We start from the raw sequence: 20,660 nt of genomic DNA on the forward strand, positions 1-20,660 counted from the left end.
CAATTAAAATATAATGTTTTGAAAAAGTGATTTCAAATTTCAATATGAAAAGTAAATTTAAATTACATACGTGAAAGCAAAAGCTTGGAAACCATGTCAAAATCATAATTATTGCAAAAAATAATTTGTTGATCGATGTTTTTGAAAAATTGATGATTGAAATTTGTTCCGCATGATATATAGAATTTATAATAGGGACAATTTCAACTATATGCAATAAACTAATTAGTTTACAACAAATATAGTCATGTTTTATTTACAAAAAAAATAATCAAAAATCATAGGAAATATACAGTGACTATACAATATAGCTTGCAAAAGTCATAAAAAATATACACCAATTATAAAATTATATGAGTTATACACTGAATATATATTATAATATATTCTATGCATAAAATATACACTAAGCATACATAAATATACTCCGAATATATATTTGAATATACATCAAATAATTATTTTTTTTATTATTAAAATAATCGAATGGAGCCATCTATTGTAATTATCCCTTTATAATATTGGTTGTTTACTGGAAATAGGGGTTTGCTAAGTAATAAAAAAGATATGTTAGGCTACAATGCTACATCGGATTTGTTAAACTATTGGCTGACATACCGTTTAAATTGAGAAAATCACACCACATAAATATTTAAGACTCTATATTACAAATTATAGATATACTTTTTACTATTTACTAAACTAAGTTTTTTATTACAATACTAAACAGATATGAAGATTTAAAGTCCCACATTTCTTGACTCAAATTAGGGATATTATTTTGAATTTAATTCTTATTAGTTATTCATTTATGGGAAAAGATTCTGATATACTCTTCAACTTTGTCATTTAGAGTTAATTTATCCTTGTTATGAAAGTTGCTCATATATATCGTTACCGTTACACTAATGACTCACATATACTCCCACCGTTATAAAAATTGCTCACATATACCCATCACCATTACAAAAATAGCTCACATATACCCTTTTCATATTAAGGAAGTGAAAAAAATAATTTTTTGATTTTTAATTTTAAAAAAAATCATGTATAGGGTATATATTTTTTTGAGAAAGTAAAAAAATAAAAAAAAAATATATATATATACCCATACATGTAATTTTTTTTAGCAAAGTGTAGGGGTATATATAATTTTTTTCACGCATGAATTATTTTTTGGCTTCCTTTATTATCATTATTTGACTTTCTAATTCTTATTTTATTTTTATTTTTTCATTCTTTGGTGTAAATATAAGAGAAATAAAAAAGTGTGAAAGAAAAAAAGAGAAAAAAATTTAAAATTATTTTTTTGCAACTATATTGTAATATAAAACTAATTTTTTTTGCTACTATATTGTAATTTAGTTTTTGTATCTATAAAAAAAATGAAGCATGTATAATAAATTTTACAGTAAAAGTAGTGAAAAAAATAAATATGACCATCAAAATGATAAATTCAAATTAGTAATTGAATCAAAAAGTCAAAAAAATAAATTATGTGTGAGAATGTTCAAATATACCGCTATATGTATTATATTTTTAATAAAAAAAAAATTTAATTAAAATTATTTTTTTCACTTCTGTTAGAAGAAAAGGGTATATGTGAGTCATTTGTGCAATAGTATGAGTATATATGAATCGTTTTTATAAAGAAAGGTATATCAGTTCTAAATAACAAAATTGATGAGTACATCAGACCCCTTTCCTTCGTTTAATTTCATCACTTTCCATATTTCGAGATTATTCTCTCTTTCTCTCTCTCCTTTTCAGATTTCCTTGACAAATTTCATCGTCACCTTCTCCCTCTTATGTTATATAGTTTGTGATAATTTTTAGAATTTTAGCGAGAAGATAAGAATACTCATGAGTCATGGAGTCCAAAAACAGGAATGATGGATTATGTGATGAAGGATGCAAACAGAAAATTCAATTGTTTTGGTACAATTTACTGTTTTTCATTAGTATTAGAAACTTTTCACTATTTTATTAACATATTTGTTTTTATTATGTATGGTATGAAATGATATATAATATGGCATGTTTACCTTTTGACATAAACAATCGGCAGTTTGTACCTATATGTATGAAATGTGATGCAAATAATACATATGAAAAAGGTATACAAATTGGTTTGTTTAATCTCTTTTATACCGTGATATATAAATACATGTTTTAATGGATATTTGGATTGATTTATTTTTAGTGATTTTTTGCTTTTAAGTATTTTGAAAATTTTGAAAGTGTGTGGGGATAACTGAAAAAGTGTTAAGCACTTTTTAAGCTGAGAAAGTACCCAAAAAAGTCAAAAGTTGGGTGTTTCCGACTTATGACTTTTAACTTATAAAACATTTTTAAAAATTCAATTCAAACACCCTCTTACTTTATGTAATGTGTGTATAATGACTATAAAGATTGGTATAAAAATCAGTGCTCAACAAATTTTATATTTTATTAACTATTTGTGGAACGAATTTATAAATTGATATCTAGCTATGAATTGTAATATTCAATTTAGGAGATATACTTTAAATTAAAAAATAAATGGAATCGATTTATAAAGTGATATGTCATATTTGTATGAAATGTTCATAATGTTTGTGGAAATTGATATGCAAACTGGTGCTCATCAAATTTTATATATCATTAACTGTGTTAGTGTATGAACTGGGTATACAAATTGACATTTGTGGATTGTGATATTCAATTTAGGTGATACCAATTTCATACAATATGTGCTTATATTGTATGTTTTTTTTTTTTTTCTCACTTTAATTTCCCCAAACAACTTAGCGCACATGTTAAGCCATGTCTATTCAGTTTATGTACATGTAGGAAAAAAAATTCAACAAAATGATTGTATATTGTATGAAAATGTATCGATATTGTAGAAATAATGTATATTCATGTATATATAACATATAACTATGTATTAGACATACATACATACATATATATATATATATATATATATATATATATATATATATATATATTATTTATACAGTTTTTTTACATTGCATGGTGATTTTTTTCAGTACCGACCAGCTCAAGTCTCTTTTAAATAGTTTCAAATTTTAGATATGAGCTCCTTTTGATATTTTGAGTCTTTTGATATATTATTCACTCGAAAGGATTCACATTTGCAACACATTAAATTTTAAAATCAAGCTTTGAAGAAGCTTTAATGGCTGAACATGTTTTCTTTCAATCCCGACCAAATCATATCTCCTCTAAACAACAACAAATTTTAGATATTTGCTCCTCTTAATATTCTGATTCTTTTGATATATTATTCACTCAGAATGATTCTTATTTGCAACACATCAAAATTACAAATCAGAATTTAAAGAATCTTTAATGGCTGAATATAGAAGAAGAAAACGGAGGAGGAGGAGGTATCACGATCCGAGTCTACACCCCAGTCAGAATATGGCACCGGAACTGTGATTGATTCCTAGCTAACCCTTGGCTTAATATATCAGACATATTATATGAAACAAATGTGGAAGGTGAAACATATTCTTGACATAAGATTGAATAGTGCGAGTCAATAGATCCATAAGCCTACATAGCTAATGTCTGAATAAAGTCTCTACTACTTAGAATGAAAATATAAGTATGATGGGACATGGCCTACAGCTGCCTCAAAACCAAAGATAACATAACAGAAATCTAAACTTCTAAATCCATGGAGACCCAAATGCTAAGTGAAAATATTGCAGCCTCACTAGCCACGAGTGTTACATCCCGCACTCATGAGCTCAGAACGTCTTCTTAAGTTCCTTAGACACTATCAGGTGAACCGGATAAGCTACGACACTATCAAACAACTCTAAGGAAAGAAGATTGTGATACCTCGTGAGAAGGAAGGTTGGAAATGGAGTCATAAGAATCCAAAAGGAATTGGAGGCCAAGTAATGAGTCGTAGGACTCGATTTACCTACGTAATCTACTAATTTAGATGTCTTATACACTTGATTTGCTTAAGGACATACCAAGCTTACGTAGCATGGATTATATAGGCTCCTAAAATAAGACGAGATTACGAACCCGCGAGGAAGGGAAAAAGATGATGTGTGACAACCAATGGAGGAGCGACATGTGGCAGCACCTCAATAAAGTAGGTGATGCACCTACTTAGGGTCAAGTAGGTGATGCAGCTGCTTGGGGGAGGTGGACCCCGCTGCCACGTGGCAGCCCCTAATTGGCAGCATGACACGGTGGCCAATCATGGCTTGACACGTGTCACCCTAAGGGGCTGACACGTGTCACCTCCAAGGCTGACCTTATATACATGTTAAATGACTCATAGGGTCAGTTCCTTATCAGAAAATCTTCAGCAAAGGAAGTTAAAAACAAACCTTAAGCTAAGAGAGAAAAGGGTGACGACTTTGGGAGAAAAATAAGGTAAGTCCCGATTTTGTTCCGTAAATTAATTATTTAGCATATACCACGATGATATAAAAGTATTAGTAGTATAAAATTAGAGTTTGGTGCAATAAAAAACGGACAGCAAGCTGCCACGACGTTACAGCACGCTGAAAAAACGTTCCGAGGCGCGATTTCGGCAAGTTCTAGCCAATTTTGGGAAAGGTAAGTTCTTACCCTTTAATTTGAAGTTTATGAGGTTAAATTATAGTGTATTACACACCTTAGGAGGTGCTGGAAGGTGGGTAAAAGGTTTGAAAAGTTCAGCGTTCGGAATAAATTAAATTGGAGTCGCTAGAAGTGAATTGTCGTTAAAATAAAGTATCGTTCTTGTGAGTTGTTACTGCAGGGGTGTGATGTGTTGTTGCAGTGCCTAAATATGTTCTAATATGGGTTAGGGTGATTCTGGTTGAAGCAACGTGACCCCTCATTGCGTATAATTAAAGGCGTTACAAAATAAAGACTAGACGCCCTATTGTGAAATCATATTTTTTAATAAGTCATTTGGGGTTTATGTTATATATTGTTGGTGTGAATTGCTGCAGGTTGTTGTTGTTAGTTGGCTGTAGGTCTTAGGGACCTAATTGGAAATTCGTATAGGGCACATTATAGGGGAGGTGCTGCCCAATTTTCGTTAACGCCTTAACAAACTAAAGAACTAGTCGAGGAAACGACTAAGGAAATAGATTCCATTAATACTAAGGTGTAACCTAAGATGCTGGAAAGTTAAGAAGAGTTGATATGCATATTACTCTCCTGTTTAATAGGTTCAAAGGACGACGAGGCGAACAGGATAAGGAATAACTCAGACAAGGTATGTGAAGCTTCCTTTTGGCATGTTTTTGGAATAAGTACATAGAGCTATTCTTATTTTCTTTAGGAATGTCTTAGATATAAGTTATAAATGATATGTATATGATATTTGGGATTTAATCCATTCGTAAATGCCTGAGTATGAGTCAAGACTCTCGTTTACTTCTTGATATTAGAACTCCTTTAATAGCTGAGTCATTGCCTTTAAGTCTTCTAGGTGATGGAAACTAGTACATATAAAGCCTATTTCTTCTTTCCGTTAGAATGACTTAACTTTTAAGTAAAATGATATATGATATGGGTTTAGAGGTAATTCCATTTATGAACTCTGAGTGTAACTCGTGACTTGTAGTCACTTCTGACCATTTAGGGTCTGAAAGTAGTCAAACCATTATTCTCGCGCCTGCTATATAGTGAATAGTAAGTGGAGATACAAGCTCCTTTCCTTGAAGGCTCTGAACGATCAATGTCTCTGATTGCATAACTGTGTCTCTGATTGCATAACTGTGTCTCTTATTGCATAACTGTGTCTTTGATTGCATAAACCATGTTTCTGATTGCATAAGCTATGTGGCAGTGTCTTGATGCACGTCTGTGATTCCTGAGGCCCCAACTGATGTAAGCCTAATGACATCTAAAGGGCACTTCGGATAAGTACCTTCCTGGTCTTCAGGTGACGGTTCACGTCAAGTTTCATCGAGTCTTAGATAAGGAATTAGTTGCATATGGTTTCTCACTACTCTACTTGTGCATGCTGTAACCCTTCTTTCTTCGCGTCCCACGATGGGTCGGATATTAAGTCGGGCGCAGCTTTACTACTTCTTTCACTGCGTCCCGGGCCGGATATATATATTTCCATACACGAGGTGACGATGCCGTACGTGAGGTGTGATATATGTTATATGTTATGACGATACAATTATTCACCGAGTCCCGAGCCAGTTGTAATATGATAGTATATGTGGCAAAATAAGGAAGGAACACCGAGTCCCTCCTTAGAGGGCCGAGTACGGTATGTATATTATGATGGTACGCTATAGACGTACACCACTCCATTCACCAAGTCCCTCACTAAAGGGCCGGATACTTTATGTAGGCATGCATATGAGATTAGAGTGATACATTGTTACCCCGAGCCCCGTAGTGAACCGGATGTGATACGATGACATACGTGGTAAGATTATACTGTATACGAGGATATGATACCGTATATGATGATATGATGAAATGAAATGCCTAATGATACGATGGTATGTGAATATGAAAATATGATTATAGCACTGAGTTCACTAGAGGGCGGGGCACAACATATGATGAGGTGTATGATTTATGTGTCCTAAGGTGCAGGTACAGTGATTTGTTAATTTTTATACTCGTCTCCTGCGTCCCTATTTCAGTTATGGTCTCAGTTACGATGTGTTATGCTTTATATACTCAGTACATATATCATACTGACCCCCCTTTTCTCGGGGGGGCTGCGTTTCATGCCCGCAGGTACAGATGTTCATTCTGGAGATCCGTCAGCTTAAGAGTTCCTCTCAGCTATGTCGGAAGAGCTTCACTGTTCTGGTGCCTAATTTTTAATACTAGTCACTAGATGTATATATATTTGTACATTCGGAGGTACGATGGGGGCCCTGTCCCGCCATATGTTATTGTTGCTATTCCTAGAGGTCGGCGCGTGCCCTTTCATGATACGATACGAATGAAAGAGGCTACAGGTACATGAAAAAGTTTTAAACTATTAAAGTTTTTGTGTATAGTATCACATCACACACGGTTCAACTTAAGTGTAGCTGATAAATATGCATAAGAGGGTCCAGGTAGGACCCCAGTCGCGGCCTACGGGGTTGGGTCGTGACAGAAGTGGTATCAGAGCAGTTTGTCCTTGGAGTGTTTACAGAACGTGTCTAGTAGAGTCTTGTTTATCGGTGTGTTGTGCACCACATCTATAGACAGGAGGCTACAGGACATTTAGGATGTTACTTTCTTTCATATCTAGAATCGTGCGATAGAGCTGAGTCATAGGAAATGAAATTCCTCACACTAACTTGTGATTTCAGCAGAAAGACAATATCGATAGAAGAAAGTAATTGATGATATTGAAAGTTACAAAGCACGCCGGTAAGAAAAGGCACGAAGGACCTATGTCAGGTAAGGTGTTTCAATATAACTGATGTATAAAGTTGGAAAATGAAAGAAAAATTATACAGGAAAGTGCAACAGGTGCAGTTCGAGGGGACATACGAGGTAAGTCCATTTTCATACTGCTAATTGTGGGCGCCCTATGTGGCTGCGATATGAGATGATATGAATATATATATGTGTGCCCTGTGTGGCTGCGATATGATACAATATGAATATATATCTGTGTTCCCTGTGAGGCATTGTTGGCATTTTCTGTATGCAGGTGTTGGGATAGTAAGAAATACAGAGGAAACTCTGCCCAAATTTTTGTAGAAATAAAAAGAGAATGAGATATAAGGCTATAGTATGTCTGGGAAGGTTGTGCTCACAACAATGATGAGATTTGACAGCAAGTATGGCTGACCTCGATAAATAAGTTAATTGCTAGGTTAATGGCAATAGAAACTAGGAGATCGATATTGATATAGTAGAACGAAGTTGGAAAAGAGCTATAAGCCAAGGAAGATGACTTAGAGAAGACTGATAGATCGGGATAAAACGATATGGCGAGGCATCTCCTGAATTGATACATAGGGATAAACTATGACAAGTTATGGTTGAAGGAAGTAATGGTATGACTAAGACAAGAGTACGAGGGATAAAGAATTGTGACGGATATGAAGTGTTAAGAAGACAGCTACGAATTGAAAGTATAGTATGATGAAAAAGTATTAAGACAAGGCCACTACTACCACGAAGTTGATATGGTTTTAAGCAGGATTAGAAATGAGCCTTAAGCACACGGCAAAGATGCAAGCTCAGGAGGCGTAAAGAAGTATGGTGTATATGTGACTCCACTCTAAGGATTAGTGGTATCCACTAGAATAAAGTTAGTATAATGACGAAGCTCGAAACATGAGTCATTAAAGTATAAGTACACTCGAGTGGGGAATTTGCACCAATTATGAGCCCTCGCTAATTACTGATTGGGATGAATGGAATGTGGCTTTGAATGCACTGCTACATTACGGATATTACTCGAGTATCAATTGTTAGATGAGATTTTATACGATATATTGCGAATACTAAAGCACCCTACGGTTATGCTAGGGTTTCCTATAAAGGCAACCTAATATATGGAAGATTTAACAGAACATGTAGATATGGTGCAGCACGTTAAATATGTTGGAGTAGAATCATTCGCGTGTGAGTAGCTGAAAATAAATGGAGGATGACATGGTACACCCTAAAAGGGGGGAAGTGGACAGGAGAAGTACAAGCGTAAAAGAAAAATCAAATAACGCTATCATATGTAAATGGGAACGCGTAAACTTCAAACGAGACCCCATAAGGGATGGACGCGATCATACCCGCACTAAAGCACCGGATTCCGTCAAAATTCCAAAGTTAAGCGTGCTCGGATGAGAGTAGCACTAGGATGGGTGACCCCTGGGAAGTGAAAAAGGGAACAAAACAAGTATGACAAAAAGAGATTATAAAGGCATATTAGTACAACAACACATATAGAACATAGTAAGCCAAAAGCAGAAAAGAGTATGACTGAAATACAATGCACCTCGTGAAAATGGCACAAGAATAGTTGTGCAACTCACGAATATTGGCATACTAAGAGTGAGGTCAAATGATTACTCGATAAAAGGAAGTCAGTAATAGCAATGTGATTGCCATACTTAGAATCTATTAAAGAAAAGTGTAAGATGGTTCGAGACAGAACTATTAAGATATTATCGGTACTAAGGACAAAAGCCATAGCAGAGCCCTGACCTCGATCGAAGGAGGTAAGCCGCTAGTATAACAATACTAAAGAATTTTCTGAATGGCTCTACGTACCTACACACGTTTGTGTAAGAATTGCATCATAATGTATGGTAAGAAAACTGGAGAGAAGATCTCAGTAAAAGAGAAAGATAGCATACCTAAGGTGTTACAAGTTGAATTAAGAGGAATTGTATAATAGCTTAAACGAAGTGGAGCATCAGAGGCTTGATAGCTTCTTACGGGGGATGGGAATCCTGACTCGGAAATGGAAGATAATTAAGGTAGGTTATAGTCCAAGCTGACCTCACACTCTATGGAAGTATAAGTTTATATGGGTTATGATGGATAAAGCTACCTATAAGTGGGACCTACTGTCCGATTTGAAGCAATACATTTAGTTTTCACAGATTAATACTCCACAAGTATATAAACGACCCTCCCAGAATATTTCCCGGGGAGGAGGTCTATGTAACAGGGAGTTATCCTACGAAGGGCAACTTATTACCATCCTAAATCGGAAGATTAAAAGGGGTGCGAACTAAGGACATAGCTTCCGTCAAGGTACTGTGGCGGAATAAGAATCGTGAAGGCATAACCTGGGAGGTTGAAAAAGACATGAAACACAGGTGTCCGTACCTATTCCCGATGTCTACAGATACCCCCCAGTCCTAGAACTCGTATATTAATTACTTGGATGAGAATGTATGTCATTCCAGTAGAAAGAAATCTCCCTACAATTTGTATAAAGTCTTAAGGGAAGTTTTATTCAACATTCGGGGACGAATGCTCTAAAGGGGGGAAGGATGTTACACCCCGCACTCATGAGATCGGAACGTCTTTTTAAGTTCCTTAGACACTATCAGGTGAACTGGATAAGCACGACACTATCAAACAACTCTAAGGAAAGAAGATTGTGATACCTCGTGAGAAGGAATGTTGGAAATGGAGTCATAAGAATCCGAAAGGAATTGGAGGCCAAGTAATGAGTCGTAGGACTCAATTTACCTACGTAATCTACTAATTTAGATGTCTTATACACTTTATTTGCTTAAGGACATACCAAGCTTACGTAGCATGGATTATATAGGCTCCTAAAATAAGACGAGATTACGAACCCGCGAGGAAGGGAAAAATATGATGCGTGGCAGCCACTGGAGGAGCGACACGTGGCAGCACCTCAAGAAAGCAGGTGATGCACCTACTTAGGGTCAAGTAGGTGATGCAGCTGCTTGGGGGAGGTGGACCCCGCTGCCACGTGGCAGCCCCTAATTGGCAGCATGACACGGTGGCCAATCATGGCTTGACACGTGTCACCCTAAGGGGCTGACACGTGTCACCTCCAAGGATGACCTTATATACATGTTAAATGACTCATAGGGTCAGTTCCTTATCAGAAAACTTTCAGCAAAGGAAGTTAAAAACAAACCTTAAGCTAAGAGAGAAAAGGGTGACGGCTTTGGGAGAAAAATAAGGTAAGTCCCGATTTCGTTCCGTAAATTAATTATTTAGCATATACCACGATGATATGGAAGTATTAGTAGTATAAAATTAGAGTTTGGTGCAGCAAAAAACGGACAGCAAGCTGCCACGACGTTACAGCACGCTGAAAAAAAGTTCCGAGGCGCGATTTCGGCAAGTTCTAGCCAATTTCGGGAAAGGTAAGTTCTTTCCCTTTAATTTGAAGTTTATGAGGTTAAATTATGGTGTATTATACACCTTAGGAGGTGCTGGAAGTTGGGTAAAAGGTTTGAAAAGTTCAGCGTTCGGAATAAATTAAATTGGAGTCGCTAGAAGTGAATTGTCGTTAAAATAAAGTGTCGTTCTTGTGAGTTGTTGCTGCAGGGGTGTGATGTGCTGTTTCAGGGCCTAAATATGTTCTAATATGGGTTAGGGTGCTTCTGGTTGAAGCAACGTGACCCCTCGTTGCGTATAATTAAAGGCGTTACAAAACAAAGACTAGACGCCCTATTGTGAAATCGTATTTTTGAATAAGTCGTTTGGGGTTTATGTTATATATTGTTGGTGTGAATTGATGCAGGTTGTTGTTGTTAGTTGGATGTAGGTATTAGGGACCTAATTGGAAATTCGTATAGGGCACATTATAGGGGAGGTGCTGCCCAATTTTCGTTAACGCCTTAACAAACTAAAGAACTAGTCGAGGAAACGACTAAGGAAATAGATTCCATTAATACTAAGGTGTAACCTAAGATGCTGGAAAGTTAAGAAGAGTTGATATGCATATTACTCTCTTGTTTAATAGGTTCAAAGGACGACGAGGCGAATAGGATAAGGAATAACTCAGACAAGGTATGTGAAGCTTCCTTTTGGCGTGTTTTTGGAATAAGTACATAGAGCTATTCTTATTTTCTTTTGGAATGTCTTAGATATAAGTTATAAATGATATGTATATGATATTTGGGATTTAATCCATTCATAAATTCCTGAGTATGAGTCGAGACTCTCGTTTACTTCTTGATATTAGAACTCTTGTAATAGCTGAGTCATTGCCTTTAAGTCTTCTAGGTGATGGAAACTAGTACATATAAAGCTTATTTCTTCTTTCCGTTAGAATGACTTAACTTTTAAGTAAAATGATATATGATATGGGTTTAGAGGTAATTCCATTTATGAACTCTGAGTGTAACTCGTGACTTGTAGTCACTTCTGACCATTTAGGGTCTGAAAGTAGTCAAACCATTATTCTCGAGCCTGCTATATAGTGAATAGTAAGTGGAGATACAAGCTCCTTTCCTTGAAGGCTCTGAACGATCAATGTCTCTGATTGCATAACTGTGTCTCTGATTGCATAACTGTGTCTCTTATTGCATAACTGTGTCTTTGATTGCATAAACCATGTTTCTGATTGCATAAGCTATGTGGCAGTGTCTTGATGCACGTCTGTGATTCCTGAGGCCCCAACTGATATAAGCCTAATGACATCTAAAGGGCACTTCGGATAAGTACCTTCCTGGTCTTCAGGTGACGGTTCACTTGACAGTTTCATCGAGTCTTAGATAAGGACTTAGTTGCATATGGTTTCTCACTACTCTACTTGTGCATGCTGTAACCCTTCTTTCTTCGCATCCCACGATGGGCCGGATATTATGTCGGGCGTAGCTTTACTACTTTTTTCACCGCGTCCCGGGTCGAATATATATATTTCCATGCACGAGAAGACGATGCCGTACGTGAGATATGATATATGTTATATGTTATGACGATATGATTATTCATCGAGTCCCGGGCCGGCTGTAATATGATAGTATATGTGGCGAAATAAGGAAGGAACACCGAGTCCCTCCTTAGAGGGCCGGGTACAGTATGTATATTATGATGGTACGCTATAGACGTACACCACTCCATTCACCGAGTCCCTCACTAAAGGGTCAGATACTTTATGTAGGCATGCATATGAGATTAGAGTGATACATTGTGACCCCGAGCCCCGTAGTGAACCGGATGTGATATGATGACATACGTGGTAAGATTATACTGTATACGAGGATATGATACCGTATATGATGATATGATGAAATGAAATGCCTAATGATACGATGGTATGTGAATATGAGAATATTATTATAACACCGAGTTCACTAGAGGGCGGGGCACAACATATGATGAGGTGTATGATTTATGTGTCCTAAGGTGCAGGTACAGTGATTTTTTAATTTTTATACTCGTCTCCTGCGTCCTTATTTCAGTTATGGTCTCAGTTACGATGTGTTATGCTTTACATACTCAGTACATATATCGTACTGACTCCCTTTTCTCAGGGGGGTTGCGTTTCATGCCCGCAAGTACAGATGTTCATTCTGGAGATCCGTCAGCTTAAGAGTTCCTCTCAGCTATGTTGGAAGATCTTCACTGTTCTGGATCCTAATTTTTGATACTTGTCACTAAATGTATATACATTTGTACATTCAGAGATACGGTGGGAGCCCTGTCCCGCCATATGTTATTGTTGCTATTCCTAGAGGTCTGTAGACATATGAATGTGGGTTGTTTATAAGTTTGATTCGAAGGTGCGTATATGGCATGTTGTAAATATTTTGTTATGTTGTGGCAGCCTCATCGGCGCGTGCCCTTTCATGATACGATATGAATGAAATAGGCTACAGGTACATGAAAAAGTTTTAAACTATTGAAGTTTTTGTGTATAGTATCACATCACACACGGTTCAACTTAAGTGTAGCTGATAAACATGCATAAGAGGGTCCAGGTCGGACCCCAGTCGCGGCCTACGGGGTTGGGTCATGACAACGAGTCTGAGAACGGACGCTGAAATCTACATCATAAAATAATGCAGCATAGAGAAAGATATGTGTCAGTACGTGGAATGTACTTAGTATGCAAGGAAACCAACATACTCATATTAAATATATCATAAGGGGAGCTAGTGAAATAAGATTTTAAAATTTATAATCATAGTAAAGCAACTGAGGAGAAAATAGGTGGAATCCATACATAAGTATTAGTTTAAAACCTTCTTTCAAAGCATATATATAGATGAGTCTATTTCAGAAATCTTGCATAAATATATATATAAAATAGCATACTAAAAATGACCATAATAAGTGAAGAGCATATCATAAAGAGTGCATAAAACAATGGAGTTTCTTATAACCGACATATACCATATGAGCTCATGATGTCCACCAGCTAACCCAGTTGGCCGGGTTGCCCTATAACTTTCCAAGGTATAGGACCATATCATATATATGTGGATCCACTAGTCTATGCCTCTCAGATTCATATGGAATTGACCAACAAAGTGGTATACTCAAATCCTATAGTGGCACGTAGTGATGGGACTTGGGAATTACTACTAAAGGTCTACGGACGCTAAACGAAAACCTTCATCCTTAAAGTCCTCTCGGTGTTAAATTGTCCTCCCAAAATGATATACATACATATTATGCTCATAGGTATATAAACCTGTTATCATTCATATCACATCTGATGTTAAGCTCAAAAATTGTATCTTGAATCATAAGTGAGACTAAGCTCAAAAATCATATCTTAAAATAATTTGTATTTAGTATGTAAATCATATCATGCTTGCCTTCATGCTTAAAATTTATAAATGCATAAGATACCATACAAATCATGCTAAATCGGTGCAACAAGGTTTTTAAAGCCAAAGTGAAAACATGAAAATGTGAATTAATAAAGAAGGGTCGTAATTTCATTAAGAGCCCTAGTTTTGCTTCTAACAATGAGAATCAAAATACTTTAGGTATGAGAGTGAAATGATACTATCATTGAAGTCTTATATACATGCAAGGAAAACACTTACTTGAAACCTTGAATTGAGGCTTGAAGGTGAAGAATCCTAGCTTCTTTCTTGGGAGAACTTAAAAATTACGAATTTGATTTATCTAAAGGTTGGGCATGAATTGGGAGGTTATTAGGCTATAATATAGACTTAGGGAATTTAATTGAGGATAAAAGGTCAAGAATACACTGCTGAAAATGTAAGAAGACCATAAAAATCAAAGAAAATAATATTTTAATGAATTCCGTTGGCCAAATCAGAGATCTGGAGGTTCCATCGTCAAACCATTCGGAAGATCACCGAAAGGGGTTGATCACTAAAGATTATAGAGTTTGAAGATTTTTGGGCCAATTCGGTGATGCAATTTGGCGATACGACGAACCATTCTGCTAGCCGCCGAATTGACAAGTGAGATCGCCGAATTGTCCAATCCGGATTTGCTCCAGTAAAACAACCATAAATTTCTATTCCGAACTCAAAATGATGCAAACTTGGTGGAGTTGGAAAGAAGACTCATAGACCTTTAATTTGATAGATTATGAGTCACCTAACTCTTTATATGTTGAGGTTTATGGTCGTTTGAAGTTGACCCTTATATAAACTAAAATCAACCAGAAAAACATCACCTCAACAATATATATCATGTATTATATCATATATATTATTGCATACAATACACAATATTTTTTATGGATATACATGATATATATTTTTCTATCAAATATATATATATATATATATTCATGCATATTTGCCTATATACATGATATACAAGTAGATATACATGGGTATATACACGGTAGTCGTGTTCAATCTCAAAATTTCAATCTGAAAATTCACCTCAAATTGTCTCCAAATAACTCCAAAATTGTTATTTAATCTCTCAAAATATTTCTAAATAAATCACAATTTCACAGATAAAAACAAAATTCAAACCAAGTTCAATGTTCATAAATGGTATTTTCAGATCCTTTTCGAACAATGTATTCCAATGTTATGTTCATGATTTTAAGTTCTAAATTTCACAAATATGATTTCAATATTTTTGGGGAAAGAGCTTGATACAACGTCGGTAATTTAGGAGGGTAGAAGATAATGAGTAGTTGAACTTAGCTACAAGCTTTCAATTTAAAGACATTGCATTAAATATGTCAATAAGGAGAAAGTGATCTATTTTTTTGCTAATATTTTAGGGAATTTACTTAACTGTATAGGTGACAAAATAATTCACTAAAATGATCACGTGTATATGTAATGTATCGATATTGTATAAACAATATGAAATGTATTCATATAAGTTATTTATACAATATTTACATATATTTGTATATAGATGTATCATAGATGTATATACATTCATATACGTTGTATATATAATATTGACATACACATTATTTTTTCAATCTTGGCCAATTCAAATCTCCTCTAAATAGTCTCGAATTTCAGATATGAGTTTCTCTTGATGTTTTAAACATTTGGTATATTATTTATTCAAAATAATTCATGTTTGCGGCACGCCAAGTTTTAAAATCGAGCTTGAAGAAGCTTTAATGGCTAGTGTCTTTTAATCCCAACCAATTTAGAATTTCCTCTAAAAAGTCCTAAATTTTAGATATGAGCTCCTCTTGATGTATCAAGTCTTTAAATATATAATTCGCTCATATTGATTCACGTTTATGGCACGTCAAATTTTATAAGAAGAAGAAGATGGAGGAGGAGGAGGAGGAGTAGTAGTAGGAGAAGGAGAAGCAGAAGGAAAAGAAGGAGAAGAATACAGAGAAGCAGGAGGAGGAGGAGTAGAAGGAGGAGGAGGAGGAATATGAGGAGGAGGTCCTCTAAATGTTTTGAGTCTTTTAAGAAGAAGAAGGAGGAGAAGGAGAAGAAGAAAAAGAAGGAGAAGAAGAAGGAGGAGGAGGTGGAGGAGTGTCACCCCCCGGAGGGTACCCTAGACGTGACCGGCATTCGAAAGCTATTTCTGACCTTCGAGCGAACCACCTGATTCAGTCGCACTATCATTCAATCACATTCACTCAACGGAGGGTTCAATCGTAACATACTATTCAAGACATGGGGCCGAAGGCCAAACATTTCTCAACTCAACAAAATAAGTATAATAGGACTTCTCAAAAATAGCAGTCCAACATTTCCACGCTCTAGTCTATGAACCTTTATCAAAGTCTAGAAGGTGCCAATAACAAGACCATGGCTACCAAAAATCAAGATAAAGGAAATAACAACAACAAAACTATACAAGGAAGCTCAACATCCTTTAGAAACTAGGAGGACTCACCAACTAGTTGGGAGTGTATATGGATCTTCAACGGAGCGCCGGTTGATGATCTCTAGTACCTGTCGCTGCATCATAAAATGATGCAGGCCAAATGGCGTCAGTACATGGAATGTACGAGCATGTAAAATGGCCGGAGGAAACAAACATCAAGAAAGCATCAATATCAACTCAGGATCTCAACTCATATATATATACATAACAAGTCACTCAAGTTCCCTAAGTCTAACAAGAAATTATTTAGATCGGACCAAATCTCATGCCACTCAACTCAACTGACTTAGATTACTATCGAGACCTAAATGAGAGTTTCTCTTATCCGACAACCATCACTTATGAGCCAGTGATAGTACAACAATCAGACGTCGTTGCCACGTCCGTCCATACCTTTCCAGGGCATGAACGCCTCTCTAATCATGGATTCCATCGATTAGTCAAGTCTTATCATTTCAGGACAAATAAATGGGAAACATCCGACTTTAACGGTTCGATCCCATAGGAAGTATCCGACTTTAATGGTTCCAACCCTACCTACATTGGCGGCGTAATTTCTGGGGTTCGAGCACAGACTATACTTTCGCCCGCCTCGGTGCTCGATACTCCTCCCATGACTCTATGCTCATAAGACTCCATCCAATCATCTCAAACAAGCCCTCATGGCTAGTTTCATTTAGGACTTTTCCAACTCATCAACTCTATTTTCATTTCAACTCAATCAATTCATAAGGGCAAGTCTCACTTAGGACCTTGTCCACTCATCAATTCTATCCTTCAATCAACTCAATCAAGCCTAATTTAATAAGCATTTATGACATCTCCTCAAGACTCATCACAACTCTATGGCTTTAGCCTAACAATTCAAGTAGAATAACATATTTAAGGAAAATAACTTATACAACATAATCACATGGTTAAAGAGATCAACAAAACATATTAACAAATCACCTCCATCAACTCATACTAACATGAAGATTTTAGGAACTTCTTAGCTCTACAACATAAACACAAATAGGATCAAATTAATAGGAGACAAAACTCACTCAAACACAAACCATACAAAGAAACTCCATTTTTATGGACATTTAACCTCAAAGCAAGAGTAGGGCACATGGGTGGACTCAACCCATGTTTTGGATAGCCTTACATACCTTAGTGAAGACTCGGAGAAAACCTTGTGGTTGGGTCTTCAATGGAGAACTCGAATCTTAAAGCTCTTGGAACAATTCTTGTTGGAAATAGAGAAGAAAAAGAAGAAGAAGAAGAGAGAAAGAGATTTCTAGGGCTTTTCTAGAGAGAGAGTGGGGGATGAAAATATGTTCCCAAATTGGTCAAGGATGATACATATATAATTTGGGAGAATTCCCAAATTGCCCGTTCTCAAAAGTTCTGAAAATAGGCTAAAATGCTCCTGGCGCGATAGTGGCGCATCGCGCCATTGCAGTGCCAGGCCGATTACGCCTAAAACCTGCACATCAGTTAGTGGCACGCCGCGCCAAGGACCAAACTACTGAGGCACATTCTTGGCGCGATAGTGGCGCATTGCGCCCTTACAGCGCCAAGGCCAATATTTTCTGGGTTCTGAAATTGGCTTGAAAACCCTGCACACCTCGTAGTGGCACGCCGCGCCAGGGGCCAAACTACTGAGGTGTGTTCCTGGCGCAAGAGTGGCGCATCGCGCCACTGCTGCGCCAAGCCCATTTTTCCAACAACTACAACCCAGGCCTGAAAATCCGTACTGTGCTAGTTCATCTTAGGATCATTATATCTTTTGACTCCGAACTCCAAAAATTACATTCTTGATGGCATTGGAAAGAACACTCGATGACCTTTAATTTGATGGGTCGTGGGCCACCTAGATTGTCGTCTTTCAAAAGATAGGGTCATTAAAAGTCGACCCCATACACGAACTCATCCTAACTTAGCCACGACGAACCTTTTTGGACTTAGCTCGGTCCTAGGGGTCCTCTGTGACCCCACATCACCTCCAACACTCTTCAATTTCTCAGGGACTCATCTTAACTCAAGTACATACTTCGAAATAAATATGATTGACCCTACACGTGTACAAGGAAGGTCCGAATTTTAGGGAGAAATTTTTAGGGGTGTTATATTATCTCCCCCTTGGTATCATTCGTCCTCGAATGACTAGCAATCAAGAATGGACTCGGGGTACAAATCACAATCAAAATTTCAGTCATTCAACCAATCAAATTCTCAAACAATTATCAATCAAAACTCAAAATGCACAAATGAATTTCAAGTCAAGGAAATGGACATTACCTTCAACATTCTCCTCGGTAGGCATGAATAGATGAGGATATTTAGATTTCATGGCTTCCTCTGCTTCCCATGTGGCTTTCTCAACAATTTGGTTCCTCCACAGGACTTTGACTGAGGCGATCTCTTTGTTCCTCAGTTTACGAATTTGGCGATCAAGAATTTGGACCGAAACCTCCTCATAAGTCAAACTATCCTTAATTCCAATACTATCAATGGGGACTACCAACGAGGGATCGCCCAAGCACTTTTTCAACATCGAAATATGGAACACCGGATAAATAGAGGATAACTCTGAGGGTAACTCCAACTCATAGGCAACACTCCCAATCCGCCTCGAAATCTGGTAAGGACCAATATATCGAGGACTGAGCTTCCCTTCTTTCCAAACCTCATGACACCCTTCATGGGTGACACTTTCAAATACACCCAATCATCCACCTCAAACTCTAAGTATCTCCTCCTCATATCGGTGTAAGATTTTTGGCAGCTTTGGGTTGTCTTTAGCCTATCTTGAATAAATCTTACCCTCTCCATGGCTTGGCGAACAAAATCAGGCCCAATCAACTCAACTTCACCAACTTTAAACCACCCAATGGGTGATCTACACCTCCTCCCATACAAGGCTTCATAAGGAGCTATTTGAATGCTTGCATGATAGCTATTGTTATATGAAAACTCTATGAGAGGTAAGTGATCATCCCAATTTCCCTTGAATCAAGCACATATGCCCTCAATATATCTTCCAATATCTGGATGGTGCGCTCTGCCTGGCCATCTGTCTGGGGGTGGAAAGCCGTACTCAAGTTCACCTTCGAACCCAGTCCCTTCTGAAAGGATTTCCAAAATTAGGAAGTGAATTGAGCTCCTCTGTCTTAGATGATAGACAAGGGAACCCCATACAGTCTGACGATATCTCGAATGTATAACTTCGCATAATCTTTTGCGGTGTTAGTAGTCTTGACTGCCAAAAAGTGAGCTAATTTCGTCATTCTAAACCACATGGCCTTTGATGCTCAACCTTCACCTGTTGACAATTCGAGCACTTGGAAACGAATTTCACAATATCTCTCTTCATCCCACTCCACCAATAGATTTCCCTCAAGTCATGGTACATTTTCGTAGAGCCCGGATGAATAGAGTATCTAGAACTATGCGCTTTGGCTATAATCCTTTCTCGAACATCATCAACATTAGGTACACACAATCTATTTTGGTACCTCAACACACCATCTCCTCTTTTAGTAAAGACCATTACCTCTTGTTTGTGAACAACTCCCTTCAATTTGAGAAGGACCTCTGCCACAAGTGAGGATGTAGACCCATCCTGAACAGTAAATCCGCCTTCATTGTTCTCTTTCAGACGAACTCCCAATCGGGTTAATCTATGTACCTCCTTTGCCAATTCCCTCATTCCCTCCTCTACATGGGCAGTGCTACCTATAGACAACCTGCTAAGAGCATCAGCAACAATATTAGCTTTACTTGGATGGTAGAGGATGCTCATATCGTAGTCCTTGAGTAGCTCGAGCCATCGCCTTTGCCTCAGGTTGAGTTCCTTCTGTCTGAAGACATATTATAAGCTTTTGTGATCGGTGAATACATCAACATGCACTCCATACAAGTAGTGGCGCCAAATTTTAAGCGCAAACACCACAGCTGCCAGTTCA

The sequence above is a fragment of the Solanum dulcamara genome, chromosome 7, assembly GCF_947179165.1.
Source record: "Solanum dulcamara chromosome 7, daSolDulc1.2, whole genome shotgun sequence".
NCBI lineage: Eukaryota > Viridiplantae > Streptophyta > Magnoliopsida > Solanales > Solanaceae > Solanum > Solanum dulcamara.